Below are 8,898 nucleotides of genomic sequence, written 5' to 3'. Positions count from 1 at the left end.
CAGATTTCCAAATTTCCAGCCAAAATCGAAAAAGTGTGGCGTTCATTTCTGTCCACTTACTATGATAAACCTCAACGATATTCAATGCAATCAAATGCCTTCAGATGGCACATAATTAGTACACAGAATTAAAATGTCTGTAATTTACATCTCAATTCAGCTTTTCAGTGAGGATTTGACAGGAAAAACTGAGAACATCGTGAAAAACCCACCATGAAACCTGCAGACAGACCAGACGTATAAAGTGGGTGAAGGCAGCATCATGGTGTGAATGTTTATCATCAGGAGTAACAGGAAAGCAAGTCAGAGTTACTGGGAAGACGGGTAACTAAGGACCGCTGTAAACATTATGGGGTGGCTCCCATGTGACCAACCTGCCGCAGGTAATAGATTGACAACATGAACACTGTGTGCTGTCTCCAAGGAAGCATTTAATTTACAAGCGATTGGAATAATTAGATGCACTGTACTGAACATATGAACACAGAGTCCATGTTTTGATTTGTCTTTTTTTGTTTTGTTTTTTGTTTTGCACCAATTATATTATCCCTTTTATCGTCCCCTTGACAACAGGGAGTGTTGTGATCTTGGCTCTATTAAAAACATTTCACACTCCGTCCATTTCAGGCCCTGCAACAGATCACTCAGGGACACATCGCAGGGAGAGACGGCCGAGGATTTATGGAAATGGCGCCGCGCAAGTTAATCAAATCAAACTAGTCAAAATGTCAAAACACAAGAAAAACACAAGAATTCAGTTGTGACTCCCCTCTCCATGAAACTCATAACCTTTCAGAGCTTTCGTTCGCCACCTGTTGCAAAATGCCTTCCTTTATTTTGTTTGTCAAAATCCACCTGGAATCAAGTTAATGCTCCCTGAAGTTTTATTGCAAGATAAATCTGTCAGCGTCCTGCATGGCCTCTCAAGCACAGATCTATTTTGCACCCTGCTGAGCATTAAATAAATAGCAAAAAAAAATGGCAGAAAACCCCCCACCCCACACTATTGCATGAGGCGTTGTGGCAGTTGAGGACAGCGAATAAAATTCAGCCCTCTGGAAGGACAGCTAGATGTCTTTCTACAGTAAAGTTGCTTCTGTGTTGGACGTAAAGGGACACATCACAAGGCGCTGCATGCCTCTCCTCAGGTTTATCCCCATAGTAATTCCAGGCACCAGGATTACACTGCAGCAGTCTTAGGGAAAAAAACAATTAGAGGGACTGACGGAATATAAGAACCTCTAAAAGCAATGGTTTCCAGGTATTTAACAAGACAGGCTATGAAAAATGACAGTTTTAAAATGTGAATATTTTTAACGCTTTTTTTGTTTTTTTGACAAGCAAACAATACAGACGAGACACTAGTGGTCCCGCAAGGAGCTTCAAACTGTGGCTTAGACACATCTTCTGAACAAATCCTCTGAAAATTAAACAACCCCGAGTCCTTCACAACTTCATTAAAAAAATATATTTTTTGGAGATTAGCAAGTGATGGCTGTGATATATGTATTTCAATTGGAAATCAATATGAAAGCCCATTGTTGTGTTTCAAATCTGTTCCAGAGATGAGAAAAAAAAAAAAAAAAGCACAGCAGTGCCTGCAAATTACCTGAGCTGCAGCACCTGCAGAGTTGGACAGTGAAGAGCCTGGAGGTTGGAGAAAGCCATCAAATAACAAAGACTCCACACTGAGCCTCTGTGAAGTGATCTTTGAGAAGGCGATTCTAGGCTTTTTGCTGTGGATGGCTAACATTTTCTCCTCAGGCTTTGCTTAAGTCCCTGTTATATGCTTCCTATGCTTTGACTGACGGCACACTTGGACTTTGTTTTAAATGAACTACACTAGCATGGAAATGTCATGAACATATTTTAAGCATTGCTATAAAATCATTTAATTAATTTTTAGGGTTAATTATTTGTGGATGTTCCTAATTCACCCAGGATCAAAGTTTAACCTACAGGTTCAAACGTATGCATACACTCGCGCTAATTTCAGAGTAAATGTGTGTTATTAAGTAGCAGAGAAAGCATGGGGCTTTCTTTTACCCGTCAATCAGCTCCGACCATTTCTGGCTTGATATCCGACCGCTCTTCCTGGCCGAGTTCGAAGAGCTCATGTAAGTCCACTGGTTCTCTGGCACAGACCTCACTTTTAAGCAGAGTCCATAATTTTTCAGTAGGGTTGAGGGCCAATCTAGAAACTTAATGTCAGCCTGCTCTATCCATTTTAATGCACATTTGGAAGCATGTCTGGGATCACCGTCTCGCAGGAACTCTTAGCACTAGCTAAGGTTTCAATCATCTGACTTAAAAAAAAAAAAATCACCCTCAGAATAAAGGAAATTGGTTAGGATGATCAAAAACTATCAAGATTTCAGCATATCAAAACTGAAACATGCCGAGGCCTGAGTGTCAATGTGGAGTGGGCAGCAGGTTTAGCATAAAAATGTCCAGAGAGGCTTTTGATCCAAACCATTTTTTGCATTTAAAAGTTGCTTTAACACTGAGTTAATTCTCTGAAAGAACTTGTCCCTTCATTTTTGTAGCTTTTTGTTTGTTTTACTAAGATAACTGTTTGCTGTTTGTCTACTTTTTCCTGCCGCGAGTCTTAGGGAGCCGATAAAACTGTCTTACTGTTATTGTTTTATAACTAAAATGTGTAAATGTGTTACTGCTGTAAAGCACATTTATTTTACTTTAAGTTGCAATTCAAGATAACTTTTGCCAATAAGTTACTTCTGGGGAAAGCCACATGGTAAAAACTTGGACATACTAAGGAGTTCCAACATTACAACAATCCCAAACACAAATTCAATCTGGTTTCAAGCATGGATAACGTAGAATAACATTAAGCTTCTTGAAGGGTCCTGACCTCGTCCCGATGAGAAAACATAAAGGCTCTGCTTTAAAGACAGGTCTGTACCCAGACACCAAGCAATTTAGATTAACCTTTGAGCTACATTTATGCTAATTTATCATTTGTTATCAGGTTTTGTGAATACAAAATACATATAGGAAAGTGAAATTTCAACAGAAAAACTGCATTTCACAGTTTCTGGTATATCAAACTCCCTTTAAAAAAAAAAAAAAAAAAAAAAAAAAAAAAAAAAAAACATCTCAAAATTACAATTCTTAGTGGTAAAAAAGTTGAAAACTGCCTAAAGTAGTTGAAAAATAAATGCAAGTTAGTTAAAATAGGTAAGGTATAACATTATCAGGTTTATATCTATGAGTGAGTAATTTGTTAAGCTTTCAGCATTAATATTCTACAAACCTAATTTTTTGCAGTCTTCACTTCGTTTCCTGTGGATTCTCTTCTTGTACATCTGTAGATGTCACTGTGACGTTGGAAGCTAATCCCATTACCGCCGGCAATGGGGGCTCTTCCCCCTCTGAGAGCATACAAGGCCAGTCTCCTGTGATTTTCAATTTCCTGCTGAGCTCCTCAATATTTACTTTCATCTAACCTCTATTTCAACATAACCTTTGCATAATACCAGACAAAACACTAAGAAGATGTTCTAACCGTAATAAAAGAAGCAAAACATTTGGGATGAATGGCATCAGGGTGACAGAAAGAATGACACAAGTGAAAAATGATCCGTTACGCTCCAAAAAACGCCTACAGATATCTCAGGAAATGTCTTTGAAATCAAGAACAGAAAGAAAGAGAAAGTCCACATTTCCAGGGTCATATAAATTCATTTCTGTCTTGCATGCAGTGAGCTGAAGGTGAGAGTGGTCAGGAAGCATTTTAACCAAGAAGAGCATCCGATGTGATTTGTAATAATGGGATACTGTCTAAAGTGAGCAAAGGGAACATTAAACCCTTGATTCTCAGGAAAAACACTCAGGCTAAAATATAGGCTGTAATAGCCATTTCTCCTTAACCACTTGTCAGTCTTTTGAATTTAAATTGCAGTCCAGGCAAGATGTTTTAAGTTGCATTCAGGCAGATCACAATATTCAGAAGCGCAGAAGAACAGAACAGATGGCAGATGAAGCTGGTGTAGAGAATAAAAGCAATCATTTTGTTTTCTGGGCTTGGTTTTCACAAAACTGTCCAAATGGATTTGTGGGAACTGCTTGTAATTTGGTAAACTGTGTGTGCAGGTTTGCAAACAGACTTTATGTTATTAGAGACCAATGAGTGGAGCAGGTTTGGCGGCCAAAGACAAACAGATTCTTTCTTTCTGGAAAGAATCATAATTACTTTCAGTCAGAAAAGAAGACAGAGACATTACCTAATAATTAAGATAAGTTGCTTCCTGAGATTTAGAAATCACTTTATTGATGAGTTACAAGAGGTTTTATTTTGATTGTGTTTGAGAATCACTTTTTTTTTTTTGCTGAAGTGGCAGATCTGACAGGGAAACAGAAGGTGAAACAGCACCAGCTGTAAAATAACGAGCAACTTTACGCGTAAAATCATTACAATGTCACCAAAGTTATCTCAGATATTATTGATCATCTGTTCATGTAACACTAGGTTTTAACAGGGTATCTGATATTTTTTCTGTGATTTTGAAGAACTTTTCTTCTCAAGTGCCGCCCTCCTTTGACAATCCCAAAGCACTTCAAGGCAGCTACGCTTATTTCTGCAGCTCAAAGTGCAACTTGTCCAGAAATTTAGGTTTCATTATGTCATTATCTTTCTGTTTATGCAGTGGCATGAAATGTTTTATAGGTATGGTTTGTTTTACAACTATTGACCCCAGAATTAAATAAAAACTCCTGGTTTTACTTTCTGTAACTGCATCAGCTCTGACTAAATTGATAAATAAGTCAAAGTTGTTTGTTGTTTTCATTCACAAAAGATTGTGATTAATATATTTGCACTTGTAATATAACGTAAGCATGTACTCACATTTCAGTCTGCATTTATTAAATGAAATACTCCTGAATAGAGACCGCTGTCATAAATTAATCAAATTCCAAAGTATGTCATTATAAATTCTTTTTAAAGGATATAGAAATTCTATTTGAATCAAAAATAACCTTAAAACAGAATAATTCACTGGATTGCACTGACAGTAGAAAAAAGTGGAATTCTAATTAAGCATTGCTTAGGTCAAAAATCTATATTTAAACAAAGTAATTGGGGGCTAATAATACATACACAAGCTTCTATATTAACAAGATATCATCACCGACTAGCCATGCAAACTCTTTACAGAAACAGAAAACAAATAATGGTTCAAGCACAAAAAGCTGATAAATCTACATCTCACAAATAATAAAATCAGCAGGCTGCTGTGAACTGGAGACCCAGCTCTTCCTCCAGTTAACCTTCTTTAAGGGCTCTTATCTCCTGCTCTGTGAGATAAGACCACAGGAATTTAACACAGCAGACGCAGCGCGCGGCTGATCCGCTGCCTTCTATGGTTATCTTCACACCAACTCCAGCATCAGGCTCAACGGGCCTACAAGAGCTTTGGCCTCAGGCAAATGAAATGCTACCAGTTCATTTTCCCACCAAATAAGACAACTGAATGAATCATGAAATCACTTTTTCACAGCTGATGAGTGAGAGACAGAGGACTCCAGCAGCCATTGCTCGTGACATCACGGTGTTGCTAAGAAACACCTCCGACTCCCATCATCATATCTAAAAGTGCAGATTTTAAATCACTTGTGAAGTACTGTAGGAAAAATATTATATTGTGCGTGTGTAGGTAGGTGTAGTGCACAAAGAAAAACATTTTATTGTCAGAGTTTGTGCACTGTCATAATGCTGAAATTAGTTTACCTTGCCATAATAGCTGGAATTAAAATAAAAGAGGATCCAGGGAAAACGGTGTACTAATCAACAGAAAATTAAATTATGAGGCTGCTGGAGATCACCAGCTGTGGTACAAATTGCAAATTTGTCATGTTCCCCTGCAGGCGTTGGAGACGGGAAGAGTATATTTTGTTTATTTCATTTTCAATGCCAATTCAAATTTGTGTTGTGCAAGTCTCACTTTTATCTCTTATTTCCCACTCGCTCACAGCCAAGGCAAAGTGTCGTTTAATATATTCTGTAAAGTTTTATGTCAACTAAACCAACACTGTTACAAATATACCATCCAAATGTATCGATGTTTAGATTCTTTAGGGTTTTTTTTTTATGTTTCAGTCACAAACTTCACTCTGTCATATGGAGAGGACTTGTGGTGGAATGAAAATGGTTTATGGTTTAAAGATATTTTATCTAGCAGCTGCAGGTCTTTAGACGTCCTTCCCTTTTGCTATACAAAACAGACCAATCTTTGTAAGGTTGACTAAATGTCTGGACAAATGTCTGTCTCGTTTGCTCGGTTTATAGTCTGTCTGATGTGCTGTTAAAATCTTCACTGAAAAGTTGCATTTATATTAAGATAACATTCTATATACATGTGGATTATCAGGTGACTTCTACAAGTCTTCTACTGGTTCCATGAAAGCAAATTCACAACACAACATATATTATCTCATTGTTTTAGGATTATTGCCCAGCATAAATTAATATTCTAATAAGGAAGCTGCATTTCTAGAATATCTCTTTAAGTTTACTTTAGTTTTTGCTCTGAGGCTGTAGTCTTGAAGGATAGAAGGAGCGATGCAGAGGCATTTCACTTATCTGTGTAACGTGGGCTGAGAGACATTTGTTTTTAATTTTCCAGACAAAAGGTCTCTCAAGTCATTACAGCGAGCTCTTCAAGGACCTTTTCTCAATTCTTCAAGCTAAAGAGGCTATTAAAAAGAATTTGGCTTAGCAATTCAGTTTTAAAATCTGAATTAGATGTAGGGCACTTCGTGAGAAGACTTGAATATCCTACAATCAATGGAGGTGCAACGGCGTCGCCCAGAAAAAAAGAACGGATGTTTTACTTGCCTGGCAAATGCAATTCTGTGATGTCAGTGTTCACAAAAACAACAATAGTTTGTGAAATACCATTTAGGAGTTTGAATTTGGCGGACAGTATAGTTCTGCTCCAACTGCTGCGCTGTCAGCAGGAAAACAATCATTTAAAATATAATCACGCACCATGTTAAACAAATGTGCGTCAGTCAGTCACTCCTCGGAGTCAACACCGCTGTCTAACAATTTCATTCAAAGCGACAAAGCACAACCTTTGCTTATTTCTTGTTGTGCATCATCAACAAATGCACAGCAAAACCTAAAAGTTCCTAATGTTTCAGCAGGATGGATTCTGAGCATTAACTTGGCTGTAAATGCAGAAAGGTAATGAGTTCATCTGTTCAAACCTGCACACAGAAGCTGGCATATTAAATGTCTCCATGCTGGTAAAGTGTCTCCACTTGGTTTCATGTCACCTAAATATCAGGTTTTAATTACTTTGGGTTGTTGGGTTAATGGGGAATATTTAGCAAAAGAAGAAATCTGCCGCCTCTCAAACCTGCAGCAGCAGACTGGCAGTCTGATGAGGAAACTGTATATTTGAATCCAGCATCTGTCGGTTGGCACCGGATCCACGTAAACAAACGATGTCCTTCTTCTCTTACCTAAGATGAAATTATACAAGCTTTTTATTTTATTTTTTTCCCATGTGGGATTTTAACTTCAGACTTTCATACAAAGTTGAAAAGGATTATATCATACCTGACCCCACTCAGCCAGAAGCTAAGGCTAAGCAACCACCACTTTCTCCACGTGAGGTAAGGGAGTGCTTTTACTGCCATAAAAAAGGCCGTGTCATTGCTGACTGCCTTTCCTTAAAGAGCAAGGCTTTGGCAACACAGACAAAATGTGTTGGGTTGCTTAAAAATGTGTCACACTCCAGCAATCAGACTGCTAAAAATGAAAATGAACTAGATCCCTGTTTCATACCCATTGTTACCCAGGGTCTTGTTTCCTTAACAGGGGATCCAAAGGATGGCCGACAAGTCAAAATACTGAGCGACATAACAAAGTTCTCAACCACTTCTTTTGGCCAGGTCTCAAATCTGATGTTTCACTTTATTGTCGTACTTGCCATGTCTGCCAAGTTGCAGGCAAGCCAAACCAGGTTATACCTCCTGCTCCTTTGTCCCCAATTCCAGTTGTGGGTGAACCATTTGGAAGGGTGATTGTAGATTGTGTGGGGCCTTTGCCAAAGTCTAGAAGTGGAAACCAGTTCATCTTGACTATAATGTGTGCTTCCACCAGGTTTCCTGAAGCCGTGCCCCTGCGGAGGATTACAGCTTCCATGATTACCAAAGCTCTGGTAAAGTTTTTCTCAGTATTTGGTCTTCCCACAGTTGTCCAAACAGACCAGGGCACAAACTTTAAGTCTAGAACCTTTGCCCAGGCACTAAAACAGTTGGGTGTAGAGCATGTCACCTCGAGCTCTTACCATCCTGAAAGCCAAGGTGCACTTGAAAGGTTTCACCAGACATTAAAAGCGATGCTGAGAAAATACTGTATGGATACAGAGAAGGACTGGGATGAAGGTATCCCATTTCTATTGTTTGCTGTGCGTGGAACAGTGCAGGACACTTTAGGTTGTAGTCCTGCTGGACTTGTGTTTGGACATGAGGTTAGGGGACCTTTAAATGTCCTTAAAAACCAACTAATCTCATTCTCTTGCTCTGTAAAGAGCATTCCAGAGTATGTTTCAAAGATGAGAGAGCGCCTTCAGGCAGCTTGCGCTCTTGCGCAGAAAGCCTTGGCTTCAAAGCAGGTCAAAATGAAGCAACATTATGACAGGAAAGCAGTCACTCGTGAGTTCAACCCTGGTGATAAGGTTTTGATCTTGCTGCCCATCCCTGGCTCTTCTCTGGAAACGAAGTTCTCTGGACCATATGTGGTAGAAAAGAAACTTAGTGAAACAAACTACATTGTTCAAACTCCTGATCGCTGCCGCAAGACCAGGCTTTGTCATGTCAATATGATAAAACTGTATCATTCAAGAGAGACCGACCAACCAACCCAGA

Source organism: Poecilia latipinna, unplaced genomic scaffold (genome assembly GCF_001443285.1).
Source record: "Poecilia latipinna isolate Pla-1442-1.1 unplaced genomic scaffold, P_latipinna-1.0 Scaffold24, whole genome shotgun sequence".
In the NCBI taxonomy this organism is placed as follows: Eukaryota; Metazoa; Chordata; class Actinopteri; order Cyprinodontiformes; family Poeciliidae; genus Poecilia; species Poecilia latipinna.
This window is presented reverse-complemented; position numbering follows the sequence as displayed.